The sequence below is a fragment of the Camelus ferus genome, chromosome 18 (genome assembly GCF_009834535.1).
Source record: "Camelus ferus isolate YT-003-E chromosome 18, BCGSAC_Cfer_1.0, whole genome shotgun sequence".
Taxonomy (NCBI): domain Eukaryota; kingdom Metazoa; phylum Chordata; class Mammalia; order Artiodactyla; family Camelidae; genus Camelus; species Camelus ferus.
The window spans coordinates 17,548,491-17,570,180 of NC_045713.1; the positions used below are offsets into that span (position 1 = coordinate 17,548,491).

Consider the following 21,690-nt stretch of genomic DNA (forward strand, 5'->3'; position numbering starts at 1 on the left):
TGACACCAGTCATTTCACCTCCTGGAAGGACTGTCTCTGTGCAGTACACCTTCTGGCTTTGAGGAGACCTAAAGAGGCAGCCCAGCCCTCCAGCACTTTTATTTAGGGGGTGGGGTGCAGAATTGTTGGCTTTGGTTTTTGAAAAGACAAAACAATAGCAGATCTCCCTTCACGTCACTTCCACTCCAGGATCTGACCTGAAGAGAGGATGGCGACAGAGGTGTGAGGTGGAAGGTGGCAGGGAGGCCCTCAGAAATGGAAAACTGGGGAAGAGAATCATGCTAGGTCCTACTTTTTTATTCTCTGCCCCAGCCCCAGGGAGCTGGAAATGAGGGGCAGGAGCAAGCAGTTTGGACACAGAAAATGGACAGGACGGGCAACCTTTGCAAAGCGAGTAAAGGAGCAGAGATTTTTCCAAGAGCACAGATGTGGCCATGAGAGGAAGTGGAGACGTGGGGACAAAATTCTCAAGGGTAAGGGCAGAAATGGTGATGACAGAAGATGGTTTGTCTGCCTGATCCTCCGTCCTGTCTCCAGCACAGGGCCTGGCCTTGGCTGAATGAATGAATGGCTGGGTGGATGGACAGATGATTAGCAAAAGCTGCAGCTATCAATGAAGATGCAGGCAGCAGAGCAAAGCAGAGAGAGACACGAGAGAACAGGAGGGCATTCAGGGTCCTGCCTGGAAGGGCAGGGAGACTCTAGGTGAGGGCCCCAGAGCCAAAGATCCTTGATGGGGAATTGAGGGTTAAACTGCCACTCGACTTAAAGTGACCCCTAAAGCCCTGGCTGACTTGAGCCAAGATGAAACACTTACCTGCAAACAGCATCAAAGAGCCAATGAACAGCAGGAGACACCTCACAATTCTCTTGAAGCTTGTGGGTTGGAGGGATTTGAGACAAAAAGAAAGTGGGGATACAATTTAAAGAAAAGGCGAAAAAATGAGCATGCCTCTTCCCTTTCCCCACCCCTAGATCCAGGAAAACTGGCCAGGTCAGGCCCCTCAGCCACATCATCATTTTAAAATGAGAATCCAGCCCAGCCTATGAGCAGGCATTTTCCAAATGGCTAGAGAATTCCTGCACCTTCCAAAAATACCTCTTCATGCAGTTCCTGCCAGGAAGGGAGGGCCACATGCCCAGGCTGGAGCCATCAAGTTGGGCTTCCTGAGTCCAGGAGTTTCCACCCCCATGCTCCACAGACCCCAGATACAGGAAATGCCCACTGCTCCACGGGTAAACCTAGCCAGACAGCTCCTGGTGCTGAGCCGAAGACTGGGAGCAAAGCATCCTCTAGTTCCACTTACGACAAAAAAGATTAAGTGACTTCTAGGAGTAGTTTCCAAACCTAGCTATTCAAATAAACCACCTGTGCAGCTTTGTAAAACAGGCACCATGCCTCTGGTCAGTTTTGTAAAGCAGAAGCTCTCGGGGAAGGAGTCCCTCGACTCCCAAGGGAAAGAGATGGGGGTATTGACTGGGAGGTGGCTCAAGGGGAACTTCAGAGAGGCTAGTTGATGATTTTCTGTTTCCTGACCTGGGAACTACCCAGTTTGTTCATTTTGTGAAAATTCATCAAACTATGCACACGTGCACTTTTCTGTACATTTGTTACACTTCATTTTTTATAAAAACTCCCAGGGAAAAATCTGCTCCCCTACCAGGTTTCAGAATGACTGAATTGGAGGTCAAAGATGAAGGGTTTAGGTTACACAAAAGAGAGATGCTGGGTGCTTCTGAGGATTGGCTGAAGGAGCAACAGGTCTGCCTTCCTTCCTAGGCAAGTCGCTGACCCTCAGGGGAGAAAAGCTCCAGATAGGGGAGGGCCCCGGATGGGAGGTGCATCTGAAAGCCTCTAGACCTTCTCTGCCCATGAACGCTGACCAGTGACACCAGTGCAGACTTGTCCTTTGCCCTGCCTCTTGGGCAGGGCTTGCTTAGGCCTCCTGTGATCTGAGTCAAGAGGGCCATTTTCTCCTGTGGCTTTGGTTTTCCCTCCCTGGTTAAAGAGGCTGCAGAGGCTACCAGCTTCTCATCACCCTTCCTGGTCCCCTTCCTAGGGTGAGCAGCTTCTTCAAAGGATATGCAACTCCCAGGAGGATCTGGAGACCTCTAGCACCTGAGATTTACCAATGTCCTGCACCAGGCACTGTTCTAGGTGCTGAGGACACAGCAATGAGCAAGTCAGCCTGTGCTACCCTTACGGGGCTTACATTTGTTGACCTAAAACAATAAAGCAGCCAGCTATTTTTACCAGCAGAACAGGTTTACTCAGGAGCAGCAAAGAACCGCAGTTTGGGATAAGCAACTGTGGCAAACCACATGCAAGTCCAGTAAAGCAAAGGAGAGGAACCTTTTACAGAGGAGGAGGGGACGTTGGGAGGGGCTGTTACAAACAAAAAGTTCATTGGGGATGCAAGGACTTCAAAGTAGAGTGGTTTTTCATTGGCTACGTTGTGGCAGTCTCTCATTGGCTGAGCTGTTGCCAGGCAGGGAGAAAGCCTTTCTTCCTCCTGATGGTGGTCCTAAGTAGTGTCACTTCCTGTACTGATGTGGAAAGGTGCTTGAAAGCTGCCCTCTTCTGGCCTTCAGACTCCATTTTAGTGAGGTTTCCCTTTATTAATTTTCACATATTTTAATGTAAAGGCTGCCATTCACTTACATACAAAGTGGGTCAGAAAATGCCACCCCAAAATATGCCACTGGCATATGGATTATTGTGAGCTAAAGGCAATTAAGAAACAGAAAACACAAGAGTTCTTTGTCCCCCTCCTTTCTGTCTGAGGCAGGGCATAAATTTCCTTTCTGTAAAGGAAATTTCCATTGTAAATGTCCATTTCCCCTTACCAAGAAGGGGAGAACAACTTAAAGGTAACACTTGTCACCATATCATCACTTGAATCTGTGTAACAAACCTTATTAAATAACATTTATCTACCACCAGTTTCCCAAATATTTGACTTAAAACATTTTACTGTCCCTGAAAGCCCAACCCCCACCTCCTTCCCCTATTAAGTTTGGAATATAAACTCTTTAACTCTAACTGCTTAAGGAGCCAGCTACTACCTTTGTCGGCTCCTGTGTGCCTGGCCAATAAACCTTCTCTCCTGATACAGGAAGACCTCAGGGATGTTGCAGGTTCAGTTCCAGACCACCCCGATACAGCAAGTATCACAATAAAGTGAGTCACATGAATTTTTGGTTCTCAGTGCAGATAAAAGTTATGGTGGCACTGTAATCTATTAAGTGTGCAATAGCATCATGTCTAAAAAACCAATATACATACCTTAATTTTAAAATGCTCTATTGCTAAAAAAAAAAAAATACTAGCCATCAGTAAGTCATAATCTTTTTGCTGGTAGAGAATCTTGCCTTGACGTTAATGGCTACCGACTGATCAGGGTGGAGATTACTGAAGGCTGGAGTGGCTGGGACAATTTTTAAGAATAAGACAGTGATGAAGTCTGCTGCATGACTCTTCCTTTCATGAACAATTTCTCTGTAGCATTCAATACTGCTTGATAGCATTTTACTCACAGAACTTCTTTCAAAATTGGAATCAGTCCTCTCAAACTCTGCCACTGCTTTATCAACTGAGTTTATGTCATATTCTAAATCCTTTGTTGTCATTTCAACAGTCTTCACAGTGTCTTCACCAGGAGTAGATTCCATCTCAAGAGACTGGTTTCTTTGCACATCCATAAGAAGCATCTTCTCATGCATTAAAGCTTTCTCATGACCTTGCAGCAATGCAGTCACATCTTCAGGCTCCACTTCTAATTTGAGTTCTCTTGGTATTTCCACCACATCTGCAGTTACTTCCTCCACTGAAGTCTCGAATCCCTCCAAAGTCATCCATGAAGGTTGAAATCAACTTCTGCCAAACTCCTGTTAACACTGATATTTTGACCTCTTCCCACAAATCACAAATATTCTTAATGTTCTTAATGGCCTCTAGCATGGTGAATCCTTTCCAGAAGGTTTCCAATTTCATTTGCCCAGATCATCAGAGGAATCACTGTCTATGGAAGCTATAGCCTTATGAAATTTATTTCTTAAATTATAAGACGTGAAAGTCACACAGACATAGAAAACAAACTTTTGGTTACTGAGGGGAAGGGGGAGAGAGGGATAAATTGGGAGTTTGAGATTGGCAGATACAAACTACTATGTACAGATTAGATAAACAACAAGGTCCTACTGTATAGCCCTGGGAGCTATATTCAATTGCTTGTTGTAACTTGTAATAAAAAAGAATACATACATATATATAATATATGTATTATATATATAACATAAATCACTATACTGTATACCAAAAACAAAGACAACAACTGTAAATCAACTGTACTTCAATTTTAAAAATTTAAATTAAAAAAAAAGACTTGAAAGTCAAAATTATGCCTTGATCCATAGACTGCAGAATAGATGTTGTGTTAGCAGGCATGAAAACATTAATCTCATTGTCCATCTCCATCAGAGCTCTTGGGTGACCAGTGGCACCGTCAACAAACAGTAATACATGGAAAGGAATCTTTTTTTCTGAGCAGTAGGTCTCAACAATGGGCAAAAATATTCAATATTTGTAAACAGATGGGTCGTCATCATGGCTTTGTTGTCCCATTCATAGAGCACAGGCAGAGTAGATTTAGTGTAATTCTTAAGGGGCCTAGAATTTTCGGAATGTTAAGTGAGCATTGGTTTCAAATTAAAGTCACCAGCTGCATTAGCCCCTAACAAGAGAATCAGCCTGTCCTTTGTAGTTTGAAGCCAGGCATTGACTTCTCCTCTCTAGCTATGAAAGTCCTGGATGGCATCTTCTTCCAATAGAAGGCTGTTTTGTCTACATTGAAAATCTGCTGTTTCGTGTAGCCACCTTCATTAGTTATCTTTGCCAGATCTTCTAGATAACTTGCAGCAGCTTCTACCTCAGGACTTGCTGCTCCACCTTGCACTTTTATGTTTGGAGCTGGCTTCTTTCCTTAAACCTCATGAACCAAACTCTGCTAGCCTCAAACTTTTTCTTCTGCAGCTTCCTCACCTGTCTCAGCCTTCACAGAATTGAAGAGAGTTAGGGCCTCACTCTGCATTAGGCTTTGGCTTAAGGGAATGTTGTAGCTGGTTTGGTCTTCTAATCTGACCAGTAAACTTTCTCCATATCAGCAATAAATAATTTTAATAATAATAATAATAATAATAATAATAATAATAATAATAATAATAATAATAATAATAATAATAATGTTTTGCTTTCTTATCATTCATGTGTTCACTAGAGTAACACTTTTAATTTCCTTCAGGAACTTTTCCTTTGCATTCATAACTTGGCTAACTGTTTGGCTTAAGAGACTTAGCTTTTGGCATATCTTTGTTATTGACCTGGGTTCTTGGTCTCTTTAATCAATAGGCATTGATAAGAGACCAGATGAGAAATTCAGGCAAGCCTTTACTGGGGCTCATGCTGCAGCACGAGGGAGTGAAGACAAGTGACAGGTTCCCTTGTTTGCTCCCTGGGTGGGGTGTAGTGGGGGCGAACTGGTCCTTTAAATGGGGTGAGTGTATAGCTCAGTGGTAGAGCATGTGCTCAATCCCCAGTACCTCCAATAAAAATAAACAAGTAAATAAACAAGCCTAACACCCAATAAATAAATAAATAAATAAATAAATAAATAAATAAATAAATAAAAACTGCCACTTACGAAATTTTCTTAATGGAAAAAAAAATTTCAATGAGGAAAAATTGGTGAGAATAGCACAATCAGTCCCAATACACGTACACTTACCAAGTGTCCAGCTGCTGCTTCGTCAGCTGCTAACCTTTGCTATGTTTGATTTAATCTATCTATCTAGCTGGCTAGAATTACCATTATTTTTATTGTTATTAAACCCTTTGAGACTAAATTACAGACATTATGTTTTGCATCCCTTTACCCCTAAATGCTTCATTGGTGTCTCCTAAAAACAAGGACATTCTCTTGTACAATGATCCAGTGAAGCAAATTTAACATTGATATGACACTATTATCCACGTATATAGTCCATATTCAAATTCCTCCGGTTGCCCCAACTATGTCCTTTACAGCTAATTTTCCTTTTTCCTTCTAATCTATGTGTTTTATTTAGTGTCTGTCCCTTTAGTCTTCTATAATCTGGAATGGTTTCTCATGCTTTCACTCTTGAGGCATACTAGTTATTTGTAAGATAGCCTTCAACTTGACTTTGTCTGCTGTCTCAGATCACCCATTTGGGGGACAGAAAGGCCCCAGGTGTGAGGCCATGCCTTTCTCCATACATGGCAGCAGGGGACACACATGGGGTCAGTTTGTCCCATTACTGAGGAGGTGGACTTTGATCATCTGGTTAAGGTGGTAGCAGCCAGGTTTCTCTACTGAGAAGTTACTGGGTTTTTTTTTCATCCTTTGTAACTCATAAGTAATCTGTTGAAATGACTTAGTATTGCAGAGACTGTGAAAATATCCTCTTCCTTGTCTGATGATGATTCCTACCTGGCTGTGATGTGCCTACCAGTCATCCAAGGAAAGTGGAGCTGGCCGCTGTCCCGGAGCTGAGGCGCTGGACATCACCGAGCTGGGATGGGCAGAGAAGGAAAAGCGCTGGGGACAGGAAACTGTGCAGAGAGCCTAAGTGCTCTGCTGGGAGCCAAGCTGCAGCTCACGGAGCGGTGGGTAGCAGGCACCCTACACCAGGCACCTCAAGGCTGCCTGAAGAGTACTGGCCCTTCACCAGAATCAGGACCCGGAGAGGAACCAGTTTGCAGGAAGCAGGAAGCTCATCCTTTCCTCCTTATTCCCTGGTGGCCCCTGGTGTTCAGTGAGGGGAAATGCCCCAGAGGCATCATTTCCAGAATATTTCTAGGGGCCCGGAGAATCTGAAGGGTTTTAGTCCTCAGGGCCTGGTCTGACCCTCCCAGCCAGGCCCCCACACCCTCCTCCTCCCCCGCCGGTTTGCTCCACTCCCTACAAATATTTACTGTGCAGTTGGACACAACCCTGGGCTGGCAGTCACGGTGGAACACAGGGGGTGTGCACCCATGGGACACACACAGCCCCGGACAAACTGGCCACAAGTTCTTATCTGCCAGACAGAAGGTGTACTGTTTGCTCATGGCTGCCTTTAAAAACGACCACAAGTTGGGGTTTTTTCTCTTATGGTTCTGAAGGGTAGAAGTCTGAAATCGAGGTGTCAGCAGGGCTGTGCTCTTTCTGCAGGCTCTAGGGAAGACTCTTTCCTGGCCTCTTCCAGCTTGTGGTGGCTGCCAGAAATCCTTGGCTTCCTTGGCTGCAGCCTCCAATTTCCGCCACTGCGGTCACATGGCTGCCTCCTCTCCTCTCTCTTGTAAGGAAACTTGACAATGGATTTTGGGCAGGACCCTAGGGACACCCAGATAATCCAGGTTGATCAAATAGCGAGATCCTTAACTTATTTACATCTGCCAAGATCATTTTTCCCTCTAAGGTCACATCCACAGATTCTGAGAGTTAGTACACATCTTTTGGGGGCCACCGTGCAACTCACTACAGAAGATATCAATTTGCTTTCTTCCATTCTGCACAAATGTTAGTTTTCCACATGTTTCTCTGCACACATTCTGTATTGATGGTTAGGGGTCATTAAATGGGTCCCTGATGGCTGTTTGGGGCCTACCCAAATATTTCTGTCCTCCCCTGACACACACACACACACACACACACACACACACTCACATATCTACACACAGAGGATTTACACATGGTACCCAGGTACTTGTACAGAAATGTGCATGAATGTTGTATTCATTCATTTGACACATATTTCTTGAGTGCCCACCATGTGCCAGGCCCCATGGAGGCACTGAAAACACCGCAGTGAACAAGACAGCAAGCCCAGGCCTTGTTCACATTCTGGTAAAATATTTACATGCACACAACAAGCATAATTTGGATGCAGACTATGCAAGGCTTTTCCATGTCCTGAGCTCCCAGAAGGGCTGAATTCAGCAATTCTAGGCCACAGGCAGCAAAGCAAATGTGAAGGCCCTTAATGCAAATAAACAAAATCACAAGCAAGGTAGTTTTAAAAACAACAAACCGTTGATTAAGTGAAACAGTTATGAGCAGAGGTGAACCCCATTTCTGAAAGAGCCAATCTCTGCATTGTTTTGGAGGGGCTTGAGTTCCGGGGTCTGAGATAGAGGAGCCTGAACAAAGGGACCAGCCGGGCCTTCAACAGCCAGAGAGGGCTGAATGCATGCACATGCTGGATTTGCAGACGGCCCCAAGGACAAGGAGTGCTGGGCCACACGGGGTAACAGAGCCTGACCACGAGAGACACAGCCGGAAGCTGGGCATCAGATGTTGGCAATGATGTGCAGGATAAGGTGAGACAAATGACCATATCCTGGCATTATTTACTCAAACCGACACTCACACTAGCGCAATGGGTATGTGATATGCCAAGCTACCTAGGCTGATCTACAGACTCCAGAATTCTACCTCCAGTAGGATTCCAGTTAGGGTGGACCACAGCAGTGTTCTCCCATGAGAGTCAGAGGATGGAAGGAAGACTGCAGCCACTCTGTAGCATACACACAGGTTCTCCCTGCGATTTGTTATTTACTCAATTGTTCTCTCTTCCCCTTGGATTTCCCTTCCGGAGTGCCTGTGAACGAGCTTCTGCCTGTGCCTGTGGGGCTCCAGCCGGCTTCTGACCTCCCCTTCCTTTATTGAATGAAAACCATGGGTAGCATTCTACTAGGTTTTCTTTTTTTATAACTTCTTTTTAAAAAAAATCATATCTTGAGTGAGTCAGAAGTGAATCATTTCACGGACCAGAGCTTCCAGAACAGGCCACTATCTTGGCTATTCTTGACCCTTTGTATTTTCATATAAATTTAGAATTAGCTTGTCAAGTTCTATTTTAAAATATATCGAGATATTCTTCAATTTAAAAATAAAAAAAAGTTGAGATTTTGATAAGGATTATGTGTAATCTACAAATCAATTTGGGGAGAATTAAGCCTTAAAATAGTGAGTCTTCCAGTCCATGAACATGGTATATTTCTCCAGACTCACATGGATCAATGAATACAAAAGAAGACACCAAAATGGTGTGATGTTTGGTTCAGTGGACACCCACAGGAATGACTGGCTATCACTACTCACTTTTTAGTTGCTGCCTTTGCTCCTTCTTCCAGGCTGCTTCTAGGCTGCCAAGTTTTCATGTGACCTTGTCCACTGCCCACGGCTGATTGGCTCAAGGGAAGGCACCTGCCCCAAGCTGATCCAATAAGAGTGTTTTCACAGGTTTTTTTGGACCAGAGACTGAAAGAGAGTGGAAACAAGCTATTTTGGTGTCTGAGGTTGTAAAAATGTAAAATGTAGGAGCTCTTTACAACCATGTTTCAGATTTTGTGGACTGGAAGATTGGAGGTAGGTGCATTGCTGAGAAAGAAGAGTGAAGCTCAGAAAGGCACAGAGACAAGACAGAGAGGCTTGTGGTGTTTGAGTCTCTGGCACATATAATTTCTGGAGTCTCACTGCATTCTTGCTCCTGGGTTCCAAGAGACTCATGTTCCAAGAGATCCATTGGTTACCAGGGTTGAATGTTCCTTAAAATAAATTCATCTTTAGACTTGAGCTAGCTTGAGTTGGGTTTCTATCACTCACAACCAACAGTCCTACCTAAGGCAGTGGAGTAGACTGAAAACAGATATTCTCAAATAGTTTCCAGGTGAGCTAGCCTGGGCCCCTGGCTTTAAAAGGCTCACAGTTTGTATTGCACTCTGGTGCCCCTAAGAGGACCTTCTCTGACACAGGCCAGCCCTCTTTGTTCCTTTCCTCTGCAGGAATTTTTGCTGCCTTTCTTGAGATAGGTAATCAGAGGTGATCTCCCTTATCCTCTATTTTTAGTGGAGGATTTATCTGATCTAAGCACTTGTCTCATTTTTATGTTTGGATGCCAAATTTCGGTTGGCACTTAATTACCATATTTGTCACTAAGATCACCCAGATGATCACTCTAGGGCTGTTATATGCCCAATCCGCAAGTGTTGTATATGTTGATGTCAAGGGGCCCCCAAATAAGATGTGAGCACCAGAAGGGATTTCAAGCAAAATACTAAAAATCTTCACCACTTCTGCCTCTCTTGAGCATGACCCTATTTACCATGAGGCAGAGGGTGTTATGGTGATAAGGGTCTGAATTTTCAGGAGATTGGAGGGAATAATTTTGAAGATACTGTGCTGCAGGGAAAGAGTATGTCCTATATACACAGACAGTCTACAACTTTGATAAATTCAAATCTTAAATAGTCTTCACTTTCATAAGTTCCATATACTATATACTAATAGATCCATTGCAACCTTCAAAGACTGAATTTGAACTTTTATCTCTCAGCTGACCCTGGATGATTTCAGGTTAACTCCTGGGGGTGCTGTGTAGCTGCCAAGAGTCCCACTTCAGCATCATCCGTTGTCACCACTCTCAGTATAGCAACTGATGTCATTATTTAAATATTTAATTGACTAGAAAATACTATACTAATGAAAGTGCTGATAGGTGATAAGAAACAAAGGTCTCATATGCTTAATACAGTTGAGACAAAAGTGGGAATGGTTAGCTGAGCTAAAATTGGTGACTTTAGCTTCCAGCCAGGTGTTCACCACACTGAAACTAGTCAATTACATGCTTATTTGTGAAGGAAAAAAAATAAACTTTTGTAGGACAATAAAAGACCCTGCAGACTGGGGAAATGCATTCTTTTGGACAGGGCCTGAAATGTTATATGGCCTCCTTCCATGGCCCTGAGAAGCATCACAAAACTACTCAAGTTTTCTACAATTCTACAAGGCAGCCTGTTCTTGGCCTTTTCTAGGTTACCCTGACAACTCCAAGGAGGTTCTGGCCACTAAACTTTAACAGAGTTGTAAAAATTGTATCATGTTCCAAACTTTCAAAATCAGTGTTTTATTACTTTTGTTAAAAACAAGACAAGAGGCCCAAAATGGAGTCACTTATACTAAGCCCCACGTCACCAAACAGAGACTTCATAATTACAGTTTTGGCGTCTTCTGGGGATAGAATCTTAAGCCAGTCAAGGAGGAATCACCTGGCCAGCCCAAGTGAGGTAATCCACCTGATAGACCCGTGCTGTCCCCTAAAAGGAGGTGACTTTGTCACAACCAATCCACTTTTTACTTGTATAACTTCCTTGTCCCATTTTTTCTGCCTCTAAATCTTGTAATTTGTACAGCACCCTGGATTTCCTTTCTATCTGCTAGGTTGGATGCTGCCCAATTCATGAATCATCAAATAAAGCTAATAAGATCTTTAAGATTTACTCAGTTGAATTTTTTTTTAACACTTTGTAATATAAATATCTCTACAGCTATTCATCTATAGCTAGATGATGACAGAGAGATAGAGAGATAGAGAGATACTGTATGAGATTTATTGAACACTAGTCAATGATGTCTGGATCTGATTGGGAGACCTCAAAAACTGAGGCAAGGGACTCTAGAATTTCTGAACTGATGAGTTAAAATAGCTTGGGAATGTGCTGTCTGCTGGGGAATAGCCACATGAAGACACATTTTACTCATTAATGCTGATGCAGGCCAGATTGCTTTCCAAGAAACCCTGCCCTGTCACTTTTTCCAGCCATTCTTGTCTGAGGACACAGAGGAAATTAAGAAAGGCTGGGTATTCTTGGAAGGAAAGCTCTGCCTGAGCTTGGTGGCCTGAGTTTCAGCAGAGGGTGTGCGCAGTGAAGGCAGTGATGACAGAAGGAGCAGCTCCCTGGGTCCTCAGGCAAGAGAAGGGGATTCGGCAACTGGCTACTTCAGAGACCATACTCCTCCAGGTTTGGCGGTCACAGAGAAGAATCCGTGTCCAGAATCCAAATATGACCCCTCTCCCCCTGTGCTTCTGAAACACAGCCAGGGCTTACTTCTTAGCCAATTACTCTGTCCCAAGAGATTTTGCAACTTGAGTAATTGATTCGGAATAAAGCAGCTAAGTACCTAGTACTGTTAGCTCAGGGGATCTTAACTGGAAATACATCACCAGAAGAGATATTTCAAAAGACCCTGGACCCCTGTTCTGAACTCCCTGAATCAGAAAACCTGGGGCCTAGACCCAAGTAGTTTGAGAAAAGTCATGGGGTTCTAATGCAAACCTGGAGTCAAGGACCACTACAAAAGAATATGATACCAATAAGGCCAGGCCATGGTGTTGATTTTGTTGTTGTTGTTGTTGTTAAAAATGTCAGTTTCACCTCAGTCACCCAGAATACATCAGAAGCTACAATCTACAGTGTGCTATAACAGCATACAAATCGTACATCTTGTTAAAGTGAAGATTCTGATTCAGCAGGTCTAAGGTGGGGCTGACAACTTACATTTCTAACAAGTTCCCAGCTAGTGCTTATGCCGCTGGTCCATGATTCAGGCTTTGTTTAGGAAGGGAGCTAGGTCAGTGGTTCTTAACCTGGGGGGATTTTGCACACCTCCCCCAGGGGACATCTGGCAGTAAGAAATGTCCAGAGATGTTTTTGCTTATCAGCTGGGGAAGGGGAGGGCTGATGGAGGCCAGGACTGCTGCTAAACATCCTACAGTGCACAGGACAGCCCCCACAGCAAAGAATTATCTGGCCCAAAATGTCTGTGGCTCTGAGGCTGAGAAATCCTGGGCTATAACAAATGTAGAATTTATAACGTTTCTGAAAAGTAGTTACTTTAACTCCTTGCTCCATCAAAGGTATAAAAAGGTTGGCAATTGGATTTAAGGAGGAAATTTTTTGGAGAGAATTTTATAGAAGGAGAGAGGTGTATTTGCTTCACGCCCAGTGACTGAGGAGAAGAATTCCTCGGAGAACTCAGCCAAGTACCCAACACTCAAAGAACTGGCTCTAAAATCCAGCTTATGGCAGTAGCACTCAAATAAGAACTTTCCTGTTTCCCTTTTCTCTCTTCCGTTTTTTGTATGCCAACTTCAAGGGTTCAGAAGTCAGCCACTTAGAGCCCATTCCCCCATTCCAGGCTTCCCACCTGTATCCAAGATCACAGTCTTCACTCCTGAGAATCCTCTCACCCCTTACCTCCCACCAGGTTTTTGGAGCCTTATTGAAACATTCCTCTTTTGACCATCCTAGTTTGGGGTGACTTGGCCCTTACCCAGTTTTTCTAGTCTTACTGTCACAGCACTCTAAGTATGGCCCTGTTATCAAAGCTCTCCTCACACTGTGTCCTTTTTTTAAAACAGCTTTATAGAGAGATGTAATTCACATTCTGTACAATTCACCAATTTAGAGTGTACCATCCAGTGGTTTTCAGTACATTCAGAGACACGTGTAACCATCACCATAGAACATTTTAGAAAAACTTCAGCACTTCCAAGAGAAACCCTGTACCCTTTAGTTATTACCCTTTATCCTCCATCTCCCTCTAGTCCTAAGCAAACTCTCTGTCTCCATAGCTTTCCCTGTTATAGACATAAAATATGAATGGATTCATGTAATATGTGGTCATTTGTAACTGGCTCCTTTCACTCAGCATCACGTTTTCAAGGTTTATCCATGTTGTAGCACATATCAGTACTTCATTCCTTTTTATTGCCTAATAATATTTCATTATGTGAATATGCTACATTTTGTTTATCTAATCAGTCTGTGGACATTTGGGCTGTCTCCACCTTGTGGCTACTGCGAATCATGCTGCTGTGAACACTTGTGTACAAGTTTTTGTGTGGACATATGTTTCCACGTCTCTTGGCATTGCACCTAGAAGTGGAATTGCTGGGTCATATGGTAACTCTAAATTTAGCCATTTCAGGACCTGCCAGACTGTTTTCCTTGTGGCCGCGCCATTCTACTCTGCCACCAGCAGGAGGCTTCCACTTTCTCCACATCCTCATCCATGCCCGTCTGTCTTTATGAGCACCGCCGTCTAGGTAGGTACGATGTGTATCTCCTTGTGGTTTTGATTTGCATTTCCCTGATGGCTAATGATGTTCAACATCTTCTCATGTGTCCTTGGGTCATTTGTGTTTCTTCCTTGGAGAAATGTTGATTCAGATTCTTCGCTTATTTTTTAATTGGATTGTTGTTTTTATTACTGCATTAACAGTTCTTTCTATAGTCTGTATACAAGTCACTTATTAGACATAAGATTTGCAAACATTTTCTTCCATTCTGTTGGTTATCTTTTTACTTTCTTGAGAGGGAGCAAAGATAGCCCATAGAGGAATCTTATGTTTGGCAAAAATATCCAGGCCCTAGTACCTCTGTCACACTTAGTCATGGTCTGGGGGTAGCCCAATAGGACGATGGCCTCAGCGTGTAAACTGAGGCAGCCTGTGAGATGCTGACCACTGGACCTGCCCGCCTGGCAGCTGAAGGACAAGTTCTTTCTTGAGGGGGACCCAAATGTCACATCTCCATGGCTGCCAGTGTTTTTTGTTTCCAAAAGGATAATCCCATAAAATATACTTGCTTGCTTTCTCTTTTCTTTTTTTTTTAGGAGCCAGATGAGGAGAGGCAGTGTTTCTTTAGATGAAAACAGAGTCCTCAGCCTGGGTCCTGTGAGCCAATGAGCCAAGGGTGTCTGGAATGTTCCATGGTGGTGTTCCCGGGATGAGGCAGGGCACCCAAGGGAGGAGTTCTGAGGGTACCAGGGAAGCCAGAAGCTGAACAAGTGTGCAGTCCCAAATGTACCAAAGACCCTTGCGCCCCAGTGCCTCCGAGCTGAATGTCTGAGGCTGTGCAATTTTCTCACATGCAAATATACACAGCAGGTAGCAGGGTCCAGGTTTAAATTCGGGTCTGACTCCAAAGCCTGGACTGTTAGCAACTTCACAGGCAGTGGGTGGGAGAAGCTGAGAGTAAGGGAAGGATGCTTAGACCTCTATGGAGTGGGAAGTGAAGCTAATTAGGTGGCTATAGGGATATGGAGTGATTTAAATTCGAACATAATCCTGGTCTGGAACCCTATTTGGTTAGGAATTCACTTCTGTGAGTAGAAGTAGAGATAAGAAGAACGAAGGAGTGAGGGAGAATTTCTGGGCAGGGTAAAAGAAGACCCAAGGCTCCAGTTTCCTCACCCATAAAATAGTACAATACTAGTAACACTTACTGGTAGGATGTAATAAGTTAGGTCTGTAAGGTGTTTAGCACAGTACCTGGCTCATGAAAAGCACTTAAGACATAGTCATTATTCTTTATATATACATTTAACACACATTATTGTGCCAAGAATTCGGGATCCAACTGACTATATTTATATATATATATAATTTTTTTAAAAAGAGACAAAGAATTGGAGATCCAGTGGTAAACAAGATTCCTGTCCTCATGGAGCTTAAATTCTAGTGCAAGAAATAGAAAACTGAAAAAAAAAAAGAAAAGAAAAGAAATAGAAAAATGGGCACCTAATTATGTAATTTGTTACTTAAAGTCAATTTTCTTAAGTATGACAAGGAAGACGGTCAGAATGTTGTAAGAGCATCTGAAGAGTCAGGAGAACATGGTCCAGGGAAGCAGCCTCACAGCTGGTCAGAATTACCCAGCTCCACGTTCAGCTAGAAGCAGCTCAGGGGTCCAACTATAACCTTAGGAGATCCTGGCTACCCTCTCTCTCACCCCATCCTGCTCCACACCAAAAGAATCTCCCATCAGCATAGTTCTCCATTCTTGGAGCTTAGATTGGAATAGTCCATCCAAAGCTCCTGGCAAAGGCAAAGATGCAACACTTAGAAGCTTAGAGCAGAAGTCTGTTCAAGAGGACACCGAACATGAGAACTGGACAGGATATTATTTGTGGTGTTCCACAGAACTAACAACCCAGGACATTGTGAGGAGGAAGAGACCAGGATGCCAGTCAGATTTTACGGCACTCCTCAGATTGCTCTTCGGGAAAATTCAATTCCTGGAAAGCAACCAGCCTTCCAGCTATAAATCAATTTCAGTTCTTTCATCTTTCCTTCCCTCGATTCCTCTCCCCTTTTCTTTCTTTCTTCCTCCCTCCCCTCTTTCTTTCTTTCTTCCTTCCTTTCTTCTAACTTAATTTTTTCCAATGATAAAAAAATGCATCTTTATTACATACACTTTAGAACACACAGCTAAGTATTAAAATGGAAAGAAAAACACTACACAGAGAAAATCGCTAATAATATTTTGATAGTTCCTTTTGGCCTTATTGTACAGTGTTTAAAAATCGTAGATGAGCACATAGATTCTTGCAGCAAAAGCCTCCCATTGGTTCGTGCCTTCCTCTATCCAAGCCCTTGTGGATGCCCACCCGCACTGACTCTGGGCTTGGTCATCCTGAGTGACTTTGGCCAATGGGACATTGGCAAACGTGAGGTGAACAGAGGCTTGGAAGTGCTTGCACCTTGGGACTTGTTTGCTGCTCTCTGAAACCATGAAACTGCTACGAGAAGAAGCTGGGGCTAGCTTTTTGGAGGATGAGCGATCACACGATACAGAGATGAACTGCCCCAAATGAGGTCCCCTTAGACCAACCAACCTGCCAAGCACCAGACATGTGAGTGAATCCTTCCCAGACTGTCCAGACCCAGCCACAAAACATCCAGACACACAAAATGAGGGAAATAATATCTGCTTATTGCTTAAGTGACTAACTGTGGAGTGCTTTGTTAGATGGCAAAAGCTGACTGATATACTAATTTATATAAAATCCTGTGACCATTTTTTTTGCCCTTGATATTTTAACACAAGCACTTTGTCATATGATTACAACTACTCATGAACATCTGTTTTTAACAGCCACCCAAGAGACCCATGAGGAATACATCTAGTTTACAAAATCGTTGCCCTATTGTTTGACATTTAGGTTGTTTTAATTTTGGCACTCATCACATGCGTGGGACTGATGTTTATGCATAAAGATTTTTCCTGTATCTTAGATTATTTTCTGAGAATAGACCCTCTGGAGTAGAATTACAGAGCCAAAGTGAAAGGTCTTTTATTTTATTTAGCTTCTTATAATGGAAATTTAAACAAACAAAACATCAAAGAGAAGAGTATAATTCACCCCGTGTACCAGCTCCTGGCTTTCACAATTATCAGTATTTTCTCATTCTTCTTTCATGTATCTAATCTCCACCTCCACTTTTTTTTTCCTAAAGTATTTTAATCTATCATTTAACCTGGACATTTTTAGTATGTATTTCTAACTGATAAGGACTGTTTAAAAAAATAGGAACAGTTCCATTATCACACCTGACAGCATTAACAACAGTACGTTAGTCTCTTCCAACACTCGGTCCCTGTTAATTTTCCCTGATTGTCTGAAATTATATTGATTTATTCAAATCAGTATCCAAAGAAGGTTTTAACTGAATGTCTTAACATATTGCTCTGGTAGATTTCCCAGGAACTGGATTTGGTTGATTGCCCCCTTATGATGACATTTAACGTATTTCTCTAGGCCTCACGTTTCCTGTTATTCCAGAGGCTTGATTAAATTAACGTTTAAATGGCGGGGGGTGGTGGGAGGGTCAAGAATACGTCATTGGGAATGGTATGCTTCCTATTGCGTCACATAGAAAGCTCAGAACATCTGGTTTTCCCTTTGATCAGTGGGTTCGGAAGCTGTCAGCCTGACTTACCCATCATGAAGGTCCCACCGACAATTCACCTAATGCTTTCATTAGCCATCATCATTCGTAGCCATTGATGACCACTGCCTAAATTTATTATTTCATTAGGGATTGCAAATAGTGATTTTCTAATCTAATTCCTCTTGCATTAGTTCTTTTAAAGGAAATTTCTTAGGTATCCTAAAACATAGTTGAAAAGAAAAGTTAGGATAAAGTCTCAATTCTTTCCTTCCTTTACCAATTTTCAGAGTAAGTTAGTATCCTAGAAACTTCAAAGATGGCCTTTTACTTTTGTTTTTTCAGTATTTTGAATGCCTAAATTACTATATACTTGATATGCTTCAATCCAGAGCAGTCATTATTCTTTCAAATGCCCACATTGTTCTGTTTTGTCCCAAATAGGTTATTTCCTATAAACGATGTGTGAAAATATTCATTTCTTCTCTCACCAACATTGGATATTCTTGTTGAAAAAATAAAAATATAAATAAAAATATATATTTGCCAACAACAGATTCTTTTAAATGATATCTGTGTACTGATTTGCTTTATTTTTGTCTCATACCTAGTGAGGTTGAAAAGTTTCTATGTGTCATTAGCCATTTGTATTTGTCACTTGATGAATTCTCTAGTTATGTCCTTTATTCATTTACCTATTGCTTTTTAGCAGTTTTTAAAATCAATTTATGAAATTAATGTTAGAGATATTAACTCTGTGGTATTTATTGTACATTTTCTCCCAGTTTATTGTTTGCCTTTGATTTTATTTAAGGATATAAATTCTATGTTTTTTAAAGGTAAAGCTATTTATCTTTTTATTTGTGAGTTATTCCAATGTTACTAAACTTAGGAAGTTCTTTTCTATCATGAAATTTGATTAATATTTTTCTCTATTTTATCTTAGCAATTTAATTAATTCAACTCTTTGATCCATCTGTTATTAATTTTGGTGTAAATGTCTGGATCTAAGTCCTTTTTCCCTCTAAATTTATATATATATAATATATATATATATATATAATATATATATGTACCAGTAAATATATATATTACAAATGTACCCAAATGTTTATCTATTCTCATTCTGGTATCACACATTATTGCATTATTACAACATAATACAATGGAAAGATATGAGAGAATGTCTCTACTATTACTCATATTTTGCATAGATTTCTCAGCACTTATTATGTTTGTCCTTCAAATAACTGTGATCTGGACACTTGTCATGTTTTGGAGCTGTCTATTTAGAGCACTTTCTGCTTTATGAATCCTACCCCTTCCCCATCTCCCTAGAGAGAAACCAGGAAATGTGCTTTCCCCACCTCCCTTGCAGCTAAGGAATGCGCGTGTGACCTAGGCTCCAGCAATCCAACATACTTGTGTGAAACTTAGAAACAGACAACATGAGAAAGTGGGCTCTATGTGGAATCTGTTTGCTCGTGAGGGTGACAACAGACATATTTCCAGCTTTGAGGGCTGGCAATAGCTGTGAGGTTGAATTTCAGGCACCAATGTGGCATTGGTGCTGGTGGCAGTAGTGGTCACAGTTGGTTTGCATCCTTGGCATCAGTGCCGATGGGCTCATTGCCCAGAAGAGTGGTTCCCTCATTAGGTCAGTCCTGCAACGTGTCTGGGTACTGCTCCTGGGAGCTCAGTGCCAAGTGGTTTTGAGATTTCCCTGATGCTGATGAGTAAATGCCTTTTCTGTGCAGACAAGCTAGAGTATGCTTGATGTTTGTAACTGAGAATCCTGACACACTAGGCAAAACTAAATCAGGGAAGAAAGGCATTATATCCAGAATGAACTGCAGGCATTGTCTGGAGTCCAGACTGACCTTTGATATTGAACCTGTGCCCCAAAGTGGACCAGCAGCTCCAGCAGCACCTGGGAATTTGTTGGAAATGCTTAATCCTTCACAGATATAGAAAACAAACTTACGGTTACCAGGGGGGTAAAGTGGGTGGGAAGGGATAAATTGGGAGCTTGAGATTCACAAATACTTACTACTGTATATAAAATAGATAAACAGTAAGTTTCTACCATATAGCACAGGGAACTCTATATTGAATATCTTATAGTAACCTACAATGAAAAAGAGTATGAAAAGGAATGTATGTATGTATGTGTATGACTGAAACATTATGCCGTATACCAGAAATTGACACAACATTGTAAACTGACTATACTTCAATAAAAAAGAATGCAAATTAAAAAAAAGAAAGAAAGAAAGAAATGCTTAATCCTACTACCTCTATTCCAGTTCTGCTGAATCCGAATTTGCATTTTGACAAGATCCCCAGGGGATTTGTAAACACAGATTGGGAAGCACTGGTCTAGCAATTCCCAACCCTGCCTACAATTTAAAATCACTTGGAGACCATTCTAAATATTGATACCCATTCATATCCTCCATGATAACAACTGATGCAGGAAAGAATCAGCAGTGGAGTCAAAACCACAGTGCAAAAGGTTGTTGGGGGATAGGGTAATAGTACAGCTTAAAGAATTTCCTCACAGATTGACCTATTAGTTACAAAGAAAGAAAAAAAAGATCTTTACAGTAGAGAAATATGTAAACCTATGTGGCAGGCCCCATACAAATAAATGAATCACAAATAATTGTGCAAGGTGACATCATGAACCTCCTGATAAGAACACAACATCAGGGGGAGGGTATAGGTCAAGTGGTAGGGTGCATGCTTAGCATGCACGAGGTCCTGGGTTCAATCCCCAGTACCTCCTCTAAAATTAAACATATACATAAATAAATCTAATTACCTCCCCTCAAAAAACAAAACAAAACAAAAACCCCCCCACAACATCATCTAAGTAGAATTTCTGCCAAAAATAATCAACCTAATACTGAGATGCAAAAAACAGACAAACCCAAACTGACAGAAAATCTTCAGAACAGCTGCAGGGGATCTTCAAAAACTCTTAATTTCACGAAAGTCTAAAAAGACCAGGAACTGTTCTAGATTAAAAGCAACTAAAGAGACATGATAAGTAATGAATGCATTGTATAGTCTTTAATTTCATAGTGAATTGAAGGGGAAAGGCTATGAAGGACATTTTCAGGACAATTTTGGGGAAATCTGAATATTAGTAGAATTCTATCAATGTTACATGTTCTAGGTGTGATAATTATAAAGTGGTTTGTGAAATTAATTTTTTAAAACTCAGTTAAATTTGGAGTTGTGACAGGCCTGTAGGGAGAGTCTCCTGCCCCACCAGGCATTATGAATTGCTCCAAACAGGAAGAGACCTCACCTACATCTCTGACAGGAAGGTACCTCTGTTGTACTCGCCAGCAGGCAGAAGAAAACTTCTCGCCACCAGACAACAGACCAGCCAATCAGAGACTTTGGCAGCCCAACGAATGAGAAGCCTCCATACAGTGGACTCCCAGCTTCCTCCAAAGGACCCTTTGGTTATCACAGCCCCTCTCAGCTCCCCACTTTTCCCTATAAAAGCAAATTCCCCTTCCTTGTTCTCTGGACTTGTGTGTCACAGTTCGCACAACCCAAGTTGGAATTCCTCTGCTATCCCCAGATCGGCTCACTTTTGCTGGTAAAATAACTTGGCTATTATTAAAGTTGACACATTTGGTGTCAAAAGTGGGGGACCCCCCCCCAAGGAGGTGACCCTGAGAGATGATAGCTCCTGGAACTGAGTGAAGTACTTGCACCAAGTCCTTTGTGCTCATTGCTTCCGCAAGTCACCACCTGTCTTGGGTTTGGAGTCTCATCTCGGGTTTCAAGCTCTACTGGTTTTGCATTTTGAGCTCTCTGACGTCATTTGGGATCTGGAAAGGTTTTGCCCTTTCTGGTTCAAGGCTTCATCCCTGGTGAGTACTCGGTTGTTTTCTGGAGCACAGAAGTGAGGTTCTCTTCTGGGGATCAGGCTAAGTAGGATCTAAGAGTTTGTTTTATTTCTTTTGGAATCTGGGCTAGGACTCAAGCAACTTACTTTGATTTCCAGGAGAACTTAGGGAAATGAGATCCTGGTTATCTAAACGCTGTGAGGGCAGCCCTCCTTTGGAGACTCCAGCTGCTTTTACGTTTAAAAAC

At 42.2% G+C, this 21,690-nt stretch overlaps 1 protein-coding gene across 4 annotated transcripts in view; it reads right to left on the reverse strand.

The window, feature by feature from the left end:
* Positions 1-21,690, reverse strand: part of TPST1 (tyrosylprotein sulfotransferase 1) — a 122,514-nt gene that overhangs the window by 78,824 nt on the left and 22,000 nt on the right. For 2 of the 4 annotated variants that reach the window (XM_032460352.1, XM_032460350.1), the window contains 2 exons: positions 9,162-9,320; positions 818-876 (listed from right to left, as the gene is read on the reverse strand). The exons of 1 other annotated variant lie outside the window; for it this stretch is intronic. The gene's annotated coding sequence lies outside the window, so the exon portion shown is untranslated. Of the gene's footprint in view, positions 1-817; positions 877-9,161; positions 9,321-21,690 lie in introns of those variants that run through there. One more of the 4 variants, XM_032460354.1, reaches the window with a different exon arrangement.